Genomic DNA, 19,857 nt, shown 5'->3' on the forward strand with positions numbered 1-19,857 from the left:
ACCTCTCAAATACTGTTAATCAAGTTAAAAATATCTCAAGACCGATTCTGGACATAATAAAACCATGTTTCGTGTATGTTTTCTTTAAAGTACCGAGACCAGCCATATACTGTATGTTTATGTTCCAAAATTAATATCGTTTATGGCCTTCACACGCGTTGCAGTATGCTCCTATTCTTTTTATGCTCAGGCACTAAGATTTCCCTTCAGTGGTAAAATTCCATATAAATATTCAATAGCGGTATTTACCGGTAACTTGCGGTAGACTGCGTACAGCGTACCGGAAAATAATGCGGTATCGCCCGCGCATTTTGAATGGCTGCATCTGTATACATACCCATGGTTAATAGCTATTATGCACGCAGATAAGATAGGCCTAGTAGTACAGATGCAGCCATTCAAAATGCGCGTACGCAGTCTACCGCAAGTTACCGGTAAATACCGCAAGTTACCGGTAAATACCGCTAGCAAAATAATAGTATCCTGAATTTCCGCAAGGTGGAGCTAATAAAGTTCAACCTCTCATGTTTGAGCTGTAGCCATCAAAGTCTTTAACGAAGATATTACTAATAGTATTAATAATAAATGACCTTGGACAAGCTGTAAACTCAAAGTATTGCCCTGGTCCACATTCTTTTTTTCATTGACCGTCTTTGTAAAAGTAACACCACAGCATTTCGCAATCACGCATTTTTTTCCAATCATGCAAAGTACAGTAATTTTTGAGAATCGATTCACCATGCCTTACACATGCTCATAAAAGAGATTGATTTAGGAACATAAACATATTACCGTATGCAAACTGTACTGTATACAGTATGTATATGTATATTTAATGTCTTAACTGTGCCCGTTTAAGTATTGAATATTTATATGGAATTTTACCACTGAAGGGAAATCTTAGTGCCTGAGCATAAAAAGAATAGGAGCATACTGCAACGCGTGTGAAGGCCATAAACGATATTAATTTTGGAACATAAACATACAGTATATGGCTGGTGTCGGTACTTTAAAGAAAACATACACGAAACATGGTTTCATTATGACCAGAATCGGTCTTGAGATATTTTTAACTTGATTTACAGTATTTGAGAGGTATGTCTTGACACCGATACTACGTAAGTACTGCTCACGTACTGTATATTTTCTATATATGTATATATATATGTATATATATATCTATATATGTATGCATTTCATACGGTCAAATTACTTTTGAGCAACTGATAAGAAGCGCAAAACGGTATGCCCAGGGCGTTTTAGTTTCGTTTTGTCCGGGGACTGCTTTAACTATATCGCCGTGGATTGATTAGAGATATCAAGTACATACAAGTCATTTTTTAAATGTTGTAGTTTGTCTTGTAAAAATGTTACGAGAACATCATCTGTCAACAATTACACAGGTTCTGTTTCCATATTGCGGATTTTGGTTACGTAATATTATTTTCTAATTTCACGTTGTGAATATATGATTTGGGCAAACAGAGCCGCAAAGAAGTACATTATGGGTTGTTGGGTTTTTTTGCAGTTTTATCTAGAACAAGCGATGCTTAAACCTTTGTCTGATTCTTGTGAAACTATCCACACGACAGTTACCCACAGTAGGAGTTGACTTCAGTGATGTCACTGATGGGATGTTTCTAAAAATCCAACCTCTGTAAAACGTCTTCTCTAGTTGTCCTGCATATGTATTCGCTAATGAAGCTGTGTGTTCTGAGCCTGGATCTCTACATTTCTGTATGAACCAGCTTAGAGGACTAAAGACAGCTTGTGTTTAAATTGAGTGTAAGGTAATTTATGCTTCTAAAGTCATGGTCAGCATTTATTATTGTACTGTGCTGTAAACTTGTTCTGTGCCTAGTCACATTATTTTATAGCGTTTGTGTAGCATTATCAAATCTGGTGGCGCTGTGTGTTAGTTTCCTGACTCCCATGTCACATGGTCTGTGATTGAATCCCATGGAACTACTGTACAGTATCACTTTATTTTTTAACAAACATTTCTTTGAAAAAATGAAACGTTTCCCTTGGTCAGAGATGAAATAAAACCTCACTCGCACCAAACAAATTTATATTTCTAAATATCACAACATGATCGGATTTAAGTCTTTTTAATAACAATGAAAAGTCACCTATGTGTTACAAAATAAACATTTATATTGATTTGAATCGCGTTTTGATTTAAATCATAAACGTGTGTTTAAATCTATGTGTTTAAAGGCGATATACTGTATAAAAGCGCTGATTCTTATGGAGTGTGTTCCGCCGGGGATTCAAAAAATTTATTTTTTTTAATCGCGTATCTAAGGAAAATTGCAGTATAACTTTGTTCATGCACAAACAGTGGCATGTTACATTATAATTTGGGTGTCTCCCCTTGCCAGAAAGCTCTAAATTGCATTTTGAGTGCGGTTTTTGACTTTTTCTAAATTGCAACCCATAAATAAGGCTGATAAAACTTAGACTAACTGTATTCTAAACTGTATTACAACGTAAATTGCAAAAATGCACTTGGAATCTGTCCAAGCCCTCCTACGAAAATTATTTAAACTGCGACACTGATCATTCATCTCTAAATAAACTTTATTTTATATAGCGTTTTAGGCGAATAGGTAATTAGATTGCTCATAAACCTAATCGCTTTTTCTACATAAACACAGCGTGATTGCTCTCTGAAAATGCTTTTCCTTTATATTTAGGCTCAGATTTCAACTATAGATCGCATTATTATAAACTTTCTTGGAAAAATGTATTTTATGTAAACCATGTTTGCTATTAATTCATTTAGGGCTAAAATACGTTCATTGTCTTCCAATCGAGTCGAGTTGACATTAGAAGCTTGCCACTCCCGGACTGTTACACCAACGCATTAGCATGTTAAAGCGACTTAATTGAGGTGCCCAGCTACCAGTTAACACTGTACTTCCTACTTTAAAAAAACGTGTGAAACCGGTTTAATTCGTCACAGCCAGCACTCCTGCAGAGAGGGGGTTGTACTCGTACAGTAGAAGCAGGCGAGATTTCCAGCGAAAGACACCCCCCCTCAAAAACCCAGCAAGCAGTAAGGCTTTATGTTGAAAATTGAAGTGGATTTTGTTTATGATAAAGAGGATAAACTGGGATGGGAGGAGGGTTTGGTTTTGCATAAGGGGCGGGATTATGATAATTGGAGGAATTGCGAGAGTATAATGGTTTGATATATTTGATTTTGTATTGTGGTCGTTATCTCTGTTTTTGGTTGGTATTATGTTTATATGGTTGTTTTTGTTGGTTGGTTGTTATTATGGTTATTAATAATACGATCTATAGTTGAAATCTGAGCCTAAATAAAAAGAAAAAGCAAGTGATTAGGTTTATGAGCAATCTAATTACTTATTCGTTTAAAACACTATATAAAATAAAGTTTATTATTAATTTGCTGGACAGAGCGGTGAACATTATTATGCATAAGACAAAGATAACGATCCTGATCAATTTAGAAATCTGTGTACGCTTAAGGTTTTTACTTCTTAAACTTTTAAAATACACGTTTCGAATAGAAAGAAATCCTCTTCCTGGTACAGTCGCATGAAGTGAGAGGCGAAACAGCCCTACACAGCCCTGTCGCAGTACACGAATAGAATCATATCGTTATTAAATTCTTTAGATACACGATTCCATATTATATTAGCAGAAAAGCTTAAACTACCACTTTTTCACACGCTATTTCACATGTTAGTTAAATTTAATTTATTTATATATTATATATTTATATCTCTGACCAAGGGAAACGTCTCATTTTTTCAAATAAATGTTAGTTCACAACGGCGACTGTCAGAAGATAGGACACAGCGGCTCAGGCACCCGCTGAATGGAAAAGGGGCACTTTAATGTTCTGTATGGCTAATACTAAAGCCAATACTAATATTCAATACTTTAATATCCTTTTTCTGTATGTTTAACAATAGTGGGTACTGGCCTAATTCGTCCCTGCTCCCGTTGTTAGGTGTTAATGCGTTGTTAAGTGTGAATTTGTAGCTGTTTCCCTGGGGTCTGGCTTTTTTTCTGGAAAACCATAACTGGTCTTGTCCAGATTGACTGTCGGCGCCCAGGTCTGATCTTTGTCTTCTAAGCTCTCTGTGTACAGTGGAGCCTCCTGTCCAGCCAGCACATGTCCACAGACATTCACAACAGCGACATATCATAAAACGTTTGCACATATAGTGTGCAAAAATGCACTTTATTTACTAAAAATAAGACAGAGATACTGTATTAATTTATGTTGCATTAGCCTGATTATGATTAAAAAAACACATATAATTAAACACGCGTTTGCGATTTAAATCAAAACACGATTTAAATCAATATAAATGTTTATATTGTATCGCATACTGTCCAGCCTCCATTTCTCTATAAAAATTTACTCTATTACACACACACACAATAGAAGCAAGAAGCAGAAGCAGGGACCGTTGTCAGAAGGGAAGAAGGTGACTATTCATTGTTATCAAAAATGACTTAGAATCGATCATGTTGCGATATTTTGAAATATAAAAGTCAATTGATTGTCCATAATATCGCTATTCTATTTTTTCGAAGAAATGTTTGTTAAAAGAAAAGTCCAGCACCAGCTGGATTTGAACACACAACCTGCAAGTTGTTAATCAGGCACGTAGACCAGTAAGCTACAAGACAACTCGCATGACAGGGAGGCGAAACAGCCCTACATAGCCCTGTCGCAGTACACGAATATAATCATATCGTTATTAAATTCTTTAGATACGCGATTCCATATTATATTAGCAGAAAAGCTTAAAACTACCACTTTTTCACATGCTATTTCACATGCTAGTTAAATACTTCGATGCTTGAAATGTTTAGGGAAAAATGGAATACCGGTGTGTATTTTTCCTTTAAAGTACCGATTCCTGGAATCTGACTGGCTGACACCCTTCTGAAGTGGTTCCATAAAATCTGGTATACGGAAAAGAAAGCATTGATAAAAAAGCCTGGATTCTCATGTATCTCATACAAGTATCTTTTAATACAGTTTTTGCTGTGCTCTTGAGGATCCTTGTGATATTTTGAGCTCTAGTTGCATGATAAGTGTCGCATTTTAAATCATTTTCATAGTTAGAAATTATGAAAAGCCCTGTTAAAACAAGGGAGTTTTTATGCCCGTTGAAGTAAAACAAAATGCTTGACAAAGTATGGCTTGGACAGATTCCAAGTGCTTGTACAAATGTGCTAAAGAAATTATACTTTGAGTATACAGCTTGTCCAAAGTCATTCATTATTAATACTATTAGTAATATCTTTGGTAAAGGCTTTGATGCATAAATATTTCTGATAAAGGTAGGTTGTGTACTTTTGTCCAGCTGAGCAATCTTGCTTTCATAATATGTATACGCGATTCCATATTATATTCCCTTTTAATCAAACTCTAAAAGTATGCCTGTTGACTCCGGTATCTCTTTAGTTAAAGACTTCGATGCTTAAAATGTTTAGGGAGAAATGGAATATTGGTGTGTATTTTTTCTTTAAAGTACCAAGACCAGCCATATACAGTACAGTACTGTATGTTTATGTTCCAAAATTAATATTGTTTATGGCCTTCACACGCGTTACAGTATGCTCCTATTCTTTTTATGCTCAGCTACTAAGATTTCCCTTCAGTGGTAAAATCCAATATCTACAACGGGCACAGCAAAGACGTTTACTGTAAGTCTTTCTACGACAGATCAAAGGACCACGAGTGCCCCTGTCGGTCAACCAATCACGTACTGCGTTGCCTCGCGTCATCTTGCGTCACAATGCGCGACGCCACCTGCAGTACGTGTCTGTAACGCGCACTTTGAATGGCTGCATCTGTAATTAATATATGTGGCCGGCGAGACTTGCTTTTAGCCATGGTTGTGGACCAGTTGATAAAAAGGTTGAGAACCATTGCCTTAAGCCATAGAATGTATTTGGATGCTCTTTTCTAGACTGATTACAAAACAGTAATATATTTTGTGTAACATGATGCCTGAAATTGTACACAATATTCTAGTGTACAAGTAATTTTATTGGAAGGGGGACAAAGGAGTTCTTTAAAATATTTTTTTATGTGAATTGGGTCCCCTATACCGTCTTTCTGATGGGAATATTATGAATTGAGAATGGAGTGGATGTGTGGAATCAGCTGTGATGTTCCTGGCCATTCTGAACTGTATTATGATATAAATTGCAGAGGTTGGTTTTGCTTTTCAACCCCAGGTTTCCAAACCAAACTGTCATGTTAAATGTAAGGATGCTCTCAACTAGGCTTTTATATGGCATCTCTAGGACATTTTGACTAACAATAAAGTTCTTGAGTCTGAATTAAAAACAGTGTCTGATTTGCTTTCTTAAAAATGGTTTTTATATTCTCAGTAGTACTAAGCCTCTGATCAATATGTGTTCCCAGATATTTAAAACTCTCCACAACCTCTAAAGACAGACCATTGAGTACTATTGTATGCTCTTGTACTATTGTAAGCTTTTTAGTCTTGGTCACATTTGTTTCCAATGCACTGGATTAGCACTGGTTTTCAAAGATGATGTTTTTAAAGTACGTTTGCTCACCCAGAGGTTGGTCCTTTAAACAGAATCCCACGAGAACCATGTCATCTGCATATTTAATCAGACTGGCTGTGCTACTCTGAATCTGCAACCCTGGGGAGCACCTGTATTTAAAAATAGTTCATCAGAGATTACACCGTTCATGTGGACTCTCTGAGCTTGAACTGTAAGGAATTCTTTGATCCAGCATATAACATTCCCAGTCACATTCAAGTCACAACGACGTAAAAGAGTATGAACTTGCATGGTTGTTAAAGGCAGGGATTAAATCAATGAAGAGAGCTCACACAAAATAATTTGAGTGTTGAAGGTGCTTGGCTATGGAATGTGTCCTCTGTCCCCCTGCGTGTTCTGTAAGAAAATCGTAGTGGATCCAAGATATAAATTACTGATGACAAAAGGTGGTTACTTACAACTCTTTCCATAAATTTGGCTAAAAGAGAGGTGAGAGCCACAGGTGTACAGTCTTTGAATGATTTAGCCCCTGGCAACCGTAGATAACTTTCATGTGTCTGGCACAGTATGGACATTGAGAAAGAACTGGTAATGCTGGGTAAAACACCTTGAAACTGGCTAACACAGACAGGCTGTGCTTTTATTCATTATTTCTTGTAATTAATATGCTTCTTAAATAATGACTGACAACTACTCAGTTACAACAACACAAATGCTGTCAATCTGGCTGGCTGGACACACTACGAGCCTGACCTCAGAATGTGCTAACACTGATCGGATGGGGGAAGGGGTTTTGTTTAGATTTTTTTCAGTCAATTCTCATGTTTAAAATAAAATAAGAAAATAACAATAAACATAACAATTGAATGAAAAGAAAGGTTTGATTTTTAGTATAGCAAATGGCTTTTAATTTGCAGTTCAGAAGAAAGGCACAGAATGAACAAAAAACCCTTGAATAAAATGAGCCCATTATAAAACATCAACCCTCCCCATTTAAAATCTAATAAAAGCTAAATGTATGATTAACATTAGAGAAGAAAACATAAATGTTCTTATCTCTTCACTTTCAAGAGAAAAACAGTGAACACCAATAAGTGATACTGTTTCCAAAGAGTTTTTTTTTTTCATGGATTACATTGGTATAACTTTAATTCACAGCAAATGCTTGGAAAACAAAATATCCAGTATTATTTAATTAAATCACAAGATGTGAATTACATAGTACAACACATATAAACCTTCACCCTGTTTCTGTGATAAGAGAACAAATTATAAAAATTGCTTAAATCTGTGAATGGTGCAGTCCCTTTTATACAATGCTATTCTTGGTTTTCTTGTCACAATGCATATTTGTAAACTTTTGAAGTAAAAATGGTTTATGATACGTTTTAAACTCTGGTGAAATTGCTCTATTGTAAATGATAAATGGATGAATGCATTGAAAGAAGGGTATAACTCAACACTAATGTAAAACTATGTTGACTATGACGAGATGATTCACTTAAAGTAGATTTTATTTCAATATTGTTCTGATTCTTAATTCTCATCCCAATCATTCTACGTCATCTGGGGATTCACTTATTATTTCACATGCACTGATTCTTAATTTTTTTAAACTTACACCATTAGATCATAAAAAAACATTGAATTTGCTAAACCTTCTAGTTATTGGGACAAAAAGGTTTTCTTTCCTCAGAAGAAATTATAATTCCCATAACCATAATGAGGATGCATAAACATTTCCTCTGCAGTGTAGATTGAAATGACAGTATAAAAGAATGTTTTAAGACTATTTAGATCAATATTGGTATCTATTAATTCTGTAACTGAATAGATAGAACATAGAATCCACCTGGATTCCCTTATTCCAATAGGCTGTCATCCAGTGGAACAACAAGGCTCGTTGGCTCGATCTCTTTTGTAGGATCTTCATAGCGACCAATGAAAAAGGGAATAACATTGGACCCCTGTTCCAGAGGGACTCTGTTCACAGCCAGTATGAAAACAAATGGACAGTCGATTTTGATGCAGGGATGCTGGCTCTCTTCTTTGTTCGCTTCAAATGCACCTCCCCTTATCATTGGATCTACGGTAATATTTCCAGCAGCTGATACAGATTTACAAAATATTTCAGAAGCTGCAACAGTTATTGAGGCACCTGTTGTCACTTTTGGCTTATACTTTGGATTAGGGTGCACTGAGAAAACAAAAATGAATAGAAATTAAATGCATAATTCACGTCATTCTTCTGTATCTTTCATGAACTTTGCATGCTGCACAAATAGGACGTAAGAAGGCAATTGAAACAACTGAATTATGTTACAGATGCCTCCTAGCAGTTTGAAACAGAGAGAAATAAGACCCCGGATACCGGATCTGAAGCACACTACAATACACATGTAATCCACAGTCTACTCGAAGCAGGCAAAGTGCTTAATAGCTGTTGTTGTAGGAATGTGCTCATTGCACCACCCCTTGCTCAGCAGTTTACTGCTTTTGTGTGACAGTTTTCCCAACACAGCTGTTTTCATATAAACTCACTCTCACAAAGCTGGTCAAGCTCCCTGGAACACGTCTTGATCTTACAAAGATTATTTTTGCCAGTATCACCATAACAAAAATGTTGGTGTTCCTTTTGTGATATAACGCGGGGGCGTGTTCAGTGTGGAGGCGGAGACCTGGATCAAGGGCAACGCATTGCCTTAGCAACCATAGGTGCCCTGGCTAATTTAGGATGAGCTGCAGCTGTGGAGGCCTTTTAAGACACACTGAGCATTTCCCCAGAGGGGCTAGTAAGCAGGACTCCAGTCTTGATACTCCCATAAGGGGAGAATATGACAGTCCCAGAGGGGATTGTGGAGGTAGTGTCAAGGTCGCGTTTTTGCTTCTTTTTCTTTTAATTAATAATAATAATTACTTACACTTACATAGCGCTTTTCTGGACACTCCACTCAAAGCGCTTTACACCACCATTGTGCAGCATTCATCCCGCTGTGATGACTTACCAGGACAGGTTGAATTTTCTTTTGCTTTCAGCTTTCTTTGTTCCCCCAGACTGGACCCTGTTGGATAGGAATAATCCAGACCTTTTCTTTTTATTGTTTTTTGCTAGCTTCACACCGGTGCCTCTGCCCCCTCAAATGGGCCATCAACTTTTACCGGCTCTCCCACTCCCACACTGTTACATGAAATAAATTAATTAATTAAAGATGGGAACCTGGAGCAAGATGCCCAGCCTTGTTATTAAAGCCGACATACTTCCAAATAGTTGGACAGGATCCATAGATCAGTAAACTACCAAATATCAAACAGGCTACATGAGCCAAATGGCCTGTTGTTTCCATTCTTATGTTCTTACGTGACCATTTGAGCTCCTAAGAGTTCAGTAATGGTGATATTAGGTATTACAAGCTCAGTGAGGCAAAGGGTGCTGAAGTCTTGAAAGGCATAAGACTATGATGTTGCTCTGCTAACTTACGAGAATTTTTTTTTCCCAGGGTCTCTATGAATAGTAGTCAATGGACACACCACATCTGTTCCAGTGATGAAGGCTGGCATTATGACGTCCTTCTTTTGCACAGTCTCTTTCAGGATCTCTTCCAGATTGATTTCATGCAGGTTCTTATCCAAGACTTGCAGCTAAAAAATTAAAATGTACGACATAGTATCTGGGGACACTGAAAATATATAGATTTCAAAATGGTGGTCATACACAAAAATTCGCAGGTACATGTTTTAAATAGCAAAGCTTCATTTGACAAACCACAAAATGCTTAGGAGTATAATTGATTTATGTGAAACCAAATCCAATTAGAATTCTTTAAATATAAGCATTGTTTGAAATTACAATATATAATAATTTCAGTTTATTTGTTCTTCACAATTCAGTATAAAGTATAAAGTATAATAAATTGTGCTGAACTGGCTCCAAACCTCAAACTAACTATTCATGTCTCTATCTATCCTCAGTGATGTGACAATGTTAATCCTTTAATACTAAACACAAAAAGGAAGGAGACTTTGAGACACAGTTGGATCTTACTAAGAATGCAGGATGAATGAAAAATCAGAAACATTGGCACCAAAATCAGATGGATCAAATGATCTCCTCCTGGAGACTACAGTGGACATATTGTACATGATTTCTACTGAACACAGTGTCACTTCTGTAATTAACAGTTGCAGACTGATGCATTATTTCATAGAATATGAAGCATTAGTAAAATATTTGATGTTTATTTATATCATGCATTGTATATTATATAAGGGTATTGCATTCCATGTCTCCCAACTTCATCAGTATTTAGTTTAGGGGAGCAAAATGTGTCTTTATTATTAGAAGGGCAGGACCCTACCTGGTTGGCAACATCAGGCATCAAAATGTAGAATTTAAGCGCATCTTTATTTAATGGCAGTCCCAGTACTGTGACAGCACAGCCAGCGATTTTAATGTTCGTGGTTTGAAAAAAGCCTGTGCCTTTCATCATATTTATTTGATATTCCTATTGAAATGGAATGATAAGGTATAGCCATTTTCAAAACTGAAAGCAGTATATAGCAGTGGACACAATACAAGGGAAAACACAGTGCCTTAATGAGTACCTGACAGTGAAAACAACAGTAAGACAAAATTATATTAATAAAGCTACATTACACTTTATGTCTTTAATCAGGTTTTTAAGAAGTCACAAACACATAGTCTTTCAGTATATTGTTAGTATGTAATAAAAAGGATTCCTGGGAAAGATTCCCTGCTGTACCCCTGTTGAATTCCCAGTACTAAGGGAGTCACTACTATATCGGCAACTTCTTGACTAGGGGAGAAGAGCTTCAGAGACAGGCAGGGTATGAACAAGACAGTTAAGACCATACTACATTATTTAACCAAGTCTTTGTGTGAAGTTAACAAACAACACAAACTGAATGTATTAATTTAACAGCAGGTGGGTAGCTGCGTCAGCATGCGTAGGCTTCAAAGGAACAAGTAATAGGTTTATTCCATGCTGAAAAGAAAAAAATAGAAAATACAACGTTTCGGCCGTGGAGCCTTCTTCAGGTGTGAGAAAGACAGGGCAGTAAGCAAAGGTAATGTAGCATAGGAGAACAAAAGCTGGGAGAGAGGAGGGGCGGGAGGCAGGAGTAGGGGACAGACAGAGTGGCTAATCCTGCAGTGTGAAGTCAGGATAGGTGAAGAGAGGTGTGAAATGAAACCAACAACGAATAGAGAGAATTTAGAAGAAAATGAGTCTGTTGGTGAGAGAAGGGGGAAGATGTGATTCTACCTGTAGGATAATTTTAGTTTCTGTAGTCTTTCTAATGTGGGAGTTAGGAAAACCATCTTTGAGAACACAGACGGAGAGATAAGTGTGATCATGGCCATCAGAAGTGAAATGAGTGGGCTTGGAGAAATATTTAATCTTCAGAGCCCTAACATGTTCTCTGAAGCGGTCTCCAAGTCTCCTTCCTGTTTCCCCAATGTAGATGACTGGACATTTACTCCAAGAGATGCAGTAAATAAGTTTGCTGGAGGTACAAGATGTCATCTTAGTGATCCAGAATTGTGAATTGTCCTGAGGGGTGAGTGTGGTGTTAGATATGTGCTTGCAGGTGATGCAGAGAGGTTCTGTTGCAGGGGAAAGTGCCTGGTGTGGATGGTTGCTGAGGGTGGTCAGGGGAGCTGTGAACAAGAAGGTTATGGGATTAGATGGTCGGTGATATGAGATTATGGGGCGGTCAGAAAAGAGGGCCCCAATGGAGGGATCATCCTTTAGGATGGAAAAGTTGTCGTAAATAGTCCTGGGGATAGGAAGTGTGTTGGGGTGGTGGGGAAGCACAAAAGGAATGCGATTGTTATGGCGGGAGTTCCTGATTGAGTTGATGGTCCGAGGGGTTTTGGCTTGGGCAAGGGCCCTGTCAATAACACTCCTATAGTATCCTCTGTTGATAAAAAAAGAGTACATTTTGGGGGCTTGGTTATGGAAATCGATGTTGTCGTAGCGGAAGGAACTGTGAGAAAGGGAGAGAGTTTTTAGTGTGTTTGGGGTGAAATGAGCTATACAGGAGATAGTTGTGTGAATCAGTGGGTTTGTAATAGACTGCAGTAGAGAGTCGGGGGTAGTTAATGTAGAAGTTGATGTCTGGAAACGGAAGAGTAGTGGAAGATATATTAACTGTATATTTGAGGGATGGGTGGAAGTTGGTGACGTGATGCAGAAAGTGCTCAAGCTGGTCCTTAGAGCATGTGGCAGCACTGACGCAGTCATCAATGTATCACTTGTAGAGGTCAGGGACAGAGCCTGACCTTTAATTTAACATCTATACTTTTTAATGGATTTCAAAGTCTAAGGTTAAGATATAAGTTTAACGGCTATGTGTATATGTTGTAACTTTGATATGAGATGGCCATCCTAGTTATCTTGTTCTATAATGCTGCTTGAAACAAGGGAGACAATATGTTTCCATTTAACTCACCCTTCTTGTATGAGGTTCTCTCTGCTAAGAAATAATATACATGTTTGTTTTTCTTTCAAAATGCTTGGTATCTGTGGGAGCTACAGTAATAGTAATCTCACAGAGGATCCAAGATATTTTCAATACGGAAGAAAAAAATAGTAATAATTACAACACCTCTTATTTCAATTAGATGTGCGAAAGATTTCATGAGTTAATACAGAGCAGTGAAAATTACGCAATTTTCTTTGATTAAATACTAATTAGGACAATGCAGTAATTAGGTAAAAGTAAGTGATCATACCCTCTCTGTTGTATGAAATTTTTGCAACGATGAATCTCGTAGTGGAAAATCCCAGGCTGTCTTCATGTAAACTCCAGCAACAGTGATAAAAAAACTCTCTTCAATATTGCGGGGAGTTGTTCAATTGCCCCTGGAAATTTGTAATTAACAGTTATTGCTTCTTATGTTTTTGTCTGAAGATATAATACATGTCCAGAAGACTTGAGGAGAAACATCTCAGAATTTACCCTTTGTCCTCTCTTTCACCTCTTTATTAATAAGCTCTGCTGTCTTCACTGGGTCATCAAACTTCAAAGGTATGAGGTCAATATTCTGCTTCTTCAGTAGTTTCTTGTAACTCTGAGGTAACAAAAAACAAATAGAGGTCATTATAAAATTTTCTACTGTATGAGCAGTGCTGTGTGAGCAGGAAAATGAGGTACAAAACCAAAAAAGCTGAAAGAAAACAAAGTACTGGAATATTGAAGTTTTAGGAGAAGGGGATTATTGAATCCAGTCTTCCACAAAGAAATTTGTAACATTATGATCCGAATATGCAAAGTTGAAGTGCATTCCCAAATGAAGTGCATTCCCAGATATGTTAGAGTGAATGGAATGCTCTTCAAAATAAGACCCTGACTTGACTTCTTGTCTGATGATTTAGTTAAAACGTTACATGTATGTATATGCTAAAAGGTTGAGAGAAATGTAATGTTGCACTGTATGACTTTAGAGCTAATGTAAATCATATGAAGCAAGAATTAGTCTTAGATCCCATAATTTAATTAAACATCTTCCCTTGAAAACAATAAACTCAGACACATAATCTGAGAACGTTTGTATTAATTCTGTTTTGTTTGGAAATTAATGTTGTTGCACTTTTTGACAAATCCCATATCCAATCATGTTGGATGTTAGAAAAGTCTTTAAAAGAATAATACAACTTGCATACACTTGATGGTTGGAAATTCTCATCGTAGCACTGAAATTCTGCCTTTTTGATGTCCACCTTGCTGTCTTTGATAGCCGTTTTGAAGGCAAAGTCAAAACGGTTGGCTTCATTTCTCATTTCTTTGCACCTTGTGGATTTCACATTCCACTTAAAGAGAAAAATAGACATGTCAATTAATATTCCCATTTTAAAATGTCCTTTTAAAAGAAAAACATTGAGATCCATGGTTTCTAGGGTCTCCAGCAAGAACAGGTTTAAATGCTTTAAAGGATATTAATGTAAATAAAAACATGTGATCAGTCATCTACAGGATGTTGACTTTGAATGTTTCAAAGTGACAAAACTGAATCAGTTATGAGCTTAATTGGTCTTAATTAAGAAGGGTGCTATAATCTGACCCATTATGGATTTCATTGATCTTATACTGACCTAACAAACATAGTATGAAACCAAGCACCTTGATGGGCTTTGTCACTCCATGGGCAGCAGTGAATATCACTGGATTATTTGATTTACAGCTCCAGGATACGTAAATTGTTCCATATTCCAGCTCAGACTGATAAAAGTACTCAATCGCAGATAGACAGAAAGCTTTAATATAACTGTGAGATAAATAGGATTATTATATGTGTTTATTATATTATATATTTTATGTTTTTATTATATGTGAACTAGACAGAATAAATGGAAACCCTCTTTTTAACTGCTGCAGTGTTGGGGTCTACTTGAGCATAGAGAGAAATGGGAATTCTTCTTGTCCTTGAATATCGGGTTTCATCTGGATTTCATGATTTTAAATTAATCATTGAGGGCACGCGGTAGTAGCACGTAGGGTCTTGCTGCTGTATCTCAGCTGTTGGGTCCTGGGACTGATTCTGGGCGGAGGCACCTTCTATGCGAATTCTGTTCTCCTCATGTTCTCCTCATGTTCATATGGGCTTTCTCCAGGTGCCGGAGTTTGTTTCCATGTCCCGGAGACAGGCTGGTTAAGTTTGACTGTTTTGACTGACCCTCCCTGGGAGAGAGCTGTCATGTGCTCTCCATCCTGCCTTTCACCCAGAATGTATGGGTTAGACTCCAGGCTCCTGTCACCCTCACCTGGAAGAGCTTTCAGATGGCCAATCTGTTCTTGGTCATTGGCAGCCATGCATTTTAAGAGTTTCTCCAGCCCATGAGCACTGCATTAAACACTCCAGTGTCACCCAAGGGATGGGCACAAACAGTCATGTTCAGATCCAGCTGCTGGATGAACAGTAGGAGAACCAAATCATGAAAAGATGTGAGGAAACAGGGCAGATGCTGGAGTGGCTCTAGATTAAGACAGAATCTTAACCAGTAGCTGTTACGATCCCTGCCTCCCGGCAACGGAAGAGGCAGAAGAAGGCGTAGCCTTACTCCATCAGTTTACCTATCAGTTTTCTTATTCACCACCACACCCCGTCTCATCCTATACTTAAACACCTGTCTTTTCCTACCTCCTCGCTCAGTATTGGTTTTCCTTTCGAGCTTCCTAGTTGCGCTACTCCTTTTTCTGCCTTGTGTCCTTGGTTTTCGGTTTACGGTTTTTCCCTTTTGACAACGGTTTTTCAGATTACGGCTTGGCTTCGGTACTTACGCTCTGTTTTGGATCTCTGGCTTCCCCTGGACTATCGGATTGCTCTATTGTCTACGGTTTCGGATCACGCTTTGGCTTCGGTAACTCGTTCCCTTTTGGATCTCTGGTTTCCCCTGGACTCTCGGCTCGTTTCTTCGACTACGGCTTTCTTTGGATCACGGCTAGGCTTTATCAGCTCCTGCAAGTGGGTTCATTTACTGGTTTCGGTTTCTCTTACCGAATCCGTAACAGTAGCAGTGACAGAAACATTTGCACCAAACCTTTTTGACTAAAATTAAGCAGCAGATTAAAAAAGAGGGCTAAAACAGAGTGATTTCATGTCTGACACTTTCACATGCATTTGAAAAACATGTTATGTCAGTGCAGAGCAAAATATTCGTTCTCACATTCACATTCGTTCTGACATTCTTCAAAGCAAATATTCCCTGAGATTATAGTCACTCTCGGTCTTCAGTTTTCAGTGCCCTTCTTGTTTTTTCAGTGTTTGAATGGTAATGTGATTTCTGATGTTATACTTTTCAAAGCTGCTTCATATGTTTAGGGGGAGTGTGCCGTATTTGTTTTCTGTTTGGAACAGCACTGAGGCCACATGGCATATACAGTCCAAAGTGAATCATACTTTACTTAGCTGTGGGATTAAGCAGCATTTAATGATCTTGATGAGGTATTTTTGAACTCGAGCCTATGACCTCATTCATCACTGTTTATACAGTAATGACAGTTCAGGGACAATCTAGAACATTAGGATGTGTTCAGCTCCAGCTCCTTAAATGGACTAAAGTTGGAAAACAAATTAATTTCTTACCCTGAGCATGTTCAACTTGCCAAGAGCAGCCAACACAGCCACAGTGCAGTAGGCGATGTTTGGGACATCAGAGTCACTGGCAACCTGAGCGACAGCTTCATACAGCTTGTACGAGTCTTTTTTGTATGTGTCACCATTGTACTGAGCCATTTCTGGGAGCTGCTGAATAAAACAAACCTAAAAAAAAACAACTACATATTGATATTTTTTACATTATGTCTGCATCCTAAATAAGAAAACCAAAATCCTGTCCTACATGTTTTCTAGTTGCATCTTAAAGTTATCAGATTTCTAAACATTATACTTGTCTGTACAAGTATAGAATATAAACAGCACAGATGTATGTTGACCCAAAATATGGACAAATATTAAGAAATAAGCTCATTCGGTTGCTGAATTACAATAAAAAATCAATTTAAAGTAGAATAATCCATTTGCATATTACAAATGACAAATAATATAAAATAACCGGAAGTTCAGTCTTCACAATGTATTGAAAAAAATCTCTTTGTTCTGAAGTTTAATTTCAGTTAAAGAAGAACAAATTCAAAATATGCATGGCCAAAAACAAACCTTTAAAACTTGTCATTTAAATAATATTAATAAGTAGAAATGGAATTTAAATATATATATATAATATATATGGTATATTCAAGTACAGTGGGTATATAGGAATAAGGTCAAAGAAAAGTAAAAGTCTTACCAGAATGCTGCTTGTGAAGTTTTTCTTGCAGTCTGACTAAGAGACAGATGCTGGCTTTGCTTTGAGGGCTCACTTTATAAAGCCAAGGGAACACGGTGGCATGTCTGGCAGGGGAAACCAGCTGGATGGAATTTCAACCCACATAAAGAAACAAGGTGTGGCTGAATGGAAATTCTCTGAAAGGAAAAAAAATAAATCCCCTCATGTGTAAATATAATATTAATTTATACAGGATTAAATTGAATGTCCTTTTAATAATAAGGCATAAAACCATAAGAAATAACTTCTGGAAAGGAAAGCAGGAAATACATGTGAAATTTCCACTTACAAGCCAGTATACCCTCATTTAAAATTATGAACTGTGATTTATTCAAACAATCAAAGTCATGGAAACCAGAAACAGAAGAATATGAAATAAAAACTGTGCATTGGGATTTTAATTAATTTCTTGTAATTTTAGTCATATACATGGTGCTTGGTGAAAACATTATGTGGGACATTTTAATTCTGAAGGAAATACTAAGTTTAATATTTTCCAGGAGTTTTTTTCCCCTTTCCATTCTTGTAAGACTCTGGGGCACATTACAGCAATGTGAAGCTTGCCATGAGCACAGGAATTAATCTAAAGGAAAGTAGGTCATTTTGAGCTAAAGCCTTCCAAAGGTTTCCCAAGTACATGTAAATTTGGTTTTAGAAATCATTTGCTACCAATGAATATTTTAGTGATAATATTTCCTGTTGTGATGACTATTATGACTATAATAAATCAGGGAGGAGCAGTGGTTAGCATTGCTGTCATTCTCTCTTTTTTTCTTCCTTCTTTGGTCTCTCCTGTCTCTTTGTATGAATGCTTTCATTAATGCTGGCCTTCATTATGGTAAGGAAAATCCTCAGATGTCTTGAGTATTTCAATCAGGATGTGAACTGCAAATGTGGCTAAACTAGTTCATAATACTTGTGTCACTCAGGTTTTTTTGTCACTCAGGTGTTCTTCTTATTAGATCATTACAATAGAAAAAGTTTCATATGGTATATGTACTGTAGTTCTCAGTGAAAGAGAGTCAGTGATGAGTGTTCCTGGAGGAGTCCAGGGTTCAGAATTTAATTAGACAGCAGAATTGTGTCCATCATCAAATGTGGCAGGTGCTGTTTAGAAAGCACTGATCCAGATGTTTTATTTCCGTAGAGGATGAACATTGTGTCATCGAGCAGTAGAAAAGCCTGGTGGAGTCCCATTCAGTGCCATTACAATTCTGAGACCATGCAGAGGGAGGACTCATGCAGTGTGCAGATTGAATTTGCTATGCTGTGTGTGCAGCGATATAATGTGGTATGGGCTCCCACCTCCTGATTTCACGTGCATCACTGTGAAAGATGTGCGAAAGAAGTTTGCTATAGCGTGGAGTTCAAGAGAAAGGGCATCTGTTGCAGACATGAGCTTTGCTTGACCTTCCTCCTGAATTCTATTATAGCTTTGTAATAATTCCATAGATCAGTCTTGAGAACCTTTAGGAGTTACTGCACGTCAATATGCCTGTGTTCATCTCTTGTGGGAAAACACAATGTATTTATTTGCAATATTTTAAAATAAATATTTTATGAACATAACTGAATCTTTAATTAACATGCATAGAGAGAGAATTATTTGGAATAAGGGTCGAATTCTTGATTGTGAAATGTTAAAATCGCATGCATTCTTATCAGCACTGAAAATGCTTGGCCAGGCAGAGTTCTGATGTGGATTTAAAATGCAGAGAAGTTCAGCTGGATCTGTGCCAGAGCTTGTCAGTTTTCATCTGCTGGATGTGAGCCAAGAGGAAGTTTGAAGAATTCTTGTTTTCTATAGAAGCCCGCAGATGTGTAGAGTTTTAAATATCTGGCAATAGTGTATCAGGTGTGTATTGTGAAGCTTTCTTTAATTATATACAGTAAATGTGTTGATTATCATTATGAGCTTTAGTCTTAGTTAAAATTACACCTGATTATTACTCTAGTATCAAGTTGTACGGAGAATAAAAAACACAAGCTGTGTAATCCCTAACTTTAGGGGACGGAACTTTTAATTTAAATTGATATAATAATCTTTATTTTGACCCCATCCTCTCTGATTTGTGACAGTATTATTATCAGACAAAATCACAGACACTTGTTGGAGAGGACCCTTAGGTAGAATTCTGGTTGATGTATGTTCTCTGAGCCCAGCAATTGCTTGTTGTGGTGGTTTGGACAGTGGTGGTTGGGATTAGAGTACTTGATAAATTGTCAGCTGCTTGCGCAGGTGTTGATTGGTCATGACATCCTAACTGCAGGATCCCTCTGGCCCTGTCAGTGGATTTATAACAGAAGAGGTCTAGAGACTGGTGTGCCTCCATCTCGACGCTGCTGAAGTTGGCCATCCATCACTCAAGATGTCAGGATCTCAACTAACTTAATTAATTGGTTTCAGTTTGAGAAAGAGGACATGCTGCCTACTTGGCAGCATTCCTAAGCGACTGAGTCAAAGATGTTCAGC

The 19,857-nt window shown here is 37.4% G+C and overlaps 1 long non-coding RNA gene across 1 annotated transcript; it reads right to left on the bottom strand.

Annotated features, from left to right (window-relative positions):
* Nucleotides 1–7,416: 7,416 nt before the first annotated feature.
* LOC148647045 (uncharacterized) lies at nt 7,417–17,455 on the bottom strand. The gene is made up of 7 exons (XR_015927578.1): nt 17,346–17,455; nt 14,223–14,369; nt 13,519–13,630; nt 13,292–13,421; nt 10,016–10,176; nt 9,543–9,599; nt 7,417–8,734 (listed from the first exon to the last, which is right to left on the bottom strand). It is a non-coding gene; the product is annotated as an uncharacterized LOC148647045 (long non-coding RNA).
* Nucleotides 17,456–19,857: the final 2,402 nt, after the last annotated feature.

Source organism: Lepisosteus platostomus, chromosome 16 (genome assembly GCF_059453375.1).
Source record: "Lepisosteus platostomus isolate fLepPlt1 chromosome 16, fLepPlt1.hap1, whole genome shotgun sequence".
NCBI lineage: Eukaryota > Metazoa > Chordata > Actinopteri > Semionotiformes > Lepisosteidae > Lepisosteus > Lepisosteus platostomus.